The sequence below is a fragment of the Chelonoidis abingdonii genome, chromosome 1 (genome assembly GCF_003597395.2).
Source record: "Chelonoidis abingdonii isolate Lonesome George chromosome 1, CheloAbing_2.0, whole genome shotgun sequence".
In the NCBI taxonomy this organism is placed as follows: Eukaryota; Metazoa; Chordata; order Testudines; family Testudinidae; genus Chelonoidis; species Chelonoidis abingdonii.
In genome coordinates, this window is record NC_133769.1 from 263,466,285 (window position 1) to 263,468,549 (window position 2,265).

The window sequence follows — 2,265 nt, forward strand, 5'->3', positions numbered from 1 at the left end:
TTGTGGCCCCTAGTTCTTATATTATGGGGAACAAGAATAACTTTTCCTTATACCATTTCTCGACATCATCATCGATTTATCAGACTCTGATCATGTCCTTAGGTCTTCTGTTTTTCAGCTGAAGAGTCCAGTCTTTAATCTTTCCTCATGTGGGCCTCTCAAACCAAGCATTTAGTGCCCTTTCTGCCTTTTTAATGCATATGTTTTCCTGGATGAGGACACAATCTGTACAGCAGTACGAGATGTGGGCGTACCATGGATAATAAGGGCAATAATATATTCTCATCCCTTCTCTCTATCCCTTTTTAATGATTCCTAACATCCTGTTTGCTTTTTTGACCACCTCTGCACACTGCGTGGACACTTCAGAGACTATCCAGATGACTCCAAATCTGTTCCTGACTCGTTGTAGCTAATGCCCCATATTTTGATATGTTAGTTGGGGTTAGTTTTCCCCATTGATTTCTTTACATTTAATCCACATTATTTATTGCCATTTTGTTGCCGCAATCACTTGTTTTGTGACGATTTTGAGAGTTTCCCACGTCTGCTTTGGTCTTAAACTATTCTTGGCAGTTTAGATCATCTGCAATTCCACCTCACTGTTTTACCCCTTTCGTCAGATCACTTTATGAATACTGAAGGGACTTGGTCTAGACTGACCCTTGGGGAACACCACATTACCCTCTTTATTCTGCAGAATTTACATTTATTCGCTAACCCTTTGTTTCCTTCTTTTACCATTCTCAGTCCATGAAAGGACTTTCCTCGTTATCGGCCATTGACCAAGCCTTTACCTTGGTCCTAGCCGTAAGGAGGCGCTATATCGTGAGGCGACCTTGGTCAAAGGGCTTTCTGGAAATTAAGTATACTATGTCACTTTGTCCATGTTGTTGACCTTCAGAACTCTAAATAGATAGTAAGACACGATTTCCCTTTAGAGAAACCCATTTACTTTTGCAAAATTATGTTCTGCTATGGTCTGTTGACATTTATCTTTGACTGTTGTTTCACAATTTGCCCGTACTTGACGTTAGACTTACCAAGTCGGTACATTGCTGGGATCACCTTAGCTGCCATTAGTATCTTCCACTCATTGGGTACAGAGCTGATTTAAAGGACAGGTTACAACACATAGTAGTATTCCGCACATTTACTATTTTGAGTTCTTCGAACTCTTGAGTGGATGCCATCTGGGTCCCAGTGGACTGGTGTTAATTGTTATCAATTAAGTTCGCAAACCCCTCTAAGTTGACACTATCAATCTGTTGACTTCCTTCAGATTTGTCACCTACAGCCAGCTCAGGTGGAGATCTCCCTAACATCCTCATATGTGAAGACTGAAGCAGAATCCATTATCGTTCTCCGCAATGACTTTATCTCGTTTTAAGCGCTCCTCTTTCCTATCTCGATCATCAAAGAAGTCCCCACTGGTTGTTAGGCAGGCTTCCGCTGGCTCGCTGATGTACTTTAAAACATTTTTATTATGTTGACATTTTGGCTAGCTTGTTCTTCAAACTCCTTTCTGGCTTTTCTTATTACATTTTACACTTAGTTGGCACTGTTTATGTCCTATTTACCTCACTGGATTGACTCCACTTTTAAAACGATGCTGTTTATCTCTCACTGCTCTTTTTTAGGCATGAGTAGCCACGGTGGCTCTTTTTAGTTCTTTTAGTGTGTGTTATTATTTGGGGTAATAGCATGAAGTTGGGGCCTCTTGTTAGGGTCTTTAAAAAGTGCCCATGCAGCTGCAGGGATTTCACTTTGTCACTGTACCTTTTAATTTCTGTTTACTAACCCCTCATTTGCATAGTTCCTTTCTGGCAAGTTAAATACCACAGTGTGGGCTGTTGAGATTGTTCTTCCACACAGGATGTTAAAGTTATGTAATTATCGGGTCACGCTATTTTCCTAAGTGGTCCTGTTAAAGTTGACCTCTGGACTAGCTCCCTGCACTACCACATCCGCCATTAAATCGCGGTTGCGATGCCTCTTCCCTCGTGTGTTTCGTACCAGCTGCTCCAAGAAGCAGTTTTTAAGGTATGTGAGAAAACTGTTGTCGTTGATTTCCGTCCTGAGTGAATTGTACCCAGTCAAGTATGGGATAATTGAAATCCCCCCTAGTATTGAGTCTTTATTTGTTTAGATCTTCTAAATCTCCGCTTAGCATTCATCAATCAATTATCACGTGTCCTGGTCAGTGATTGAATAGCTCTAATGTTCTATAGAGCATGTAATACTATCAGTGAGAGAATCTATGGA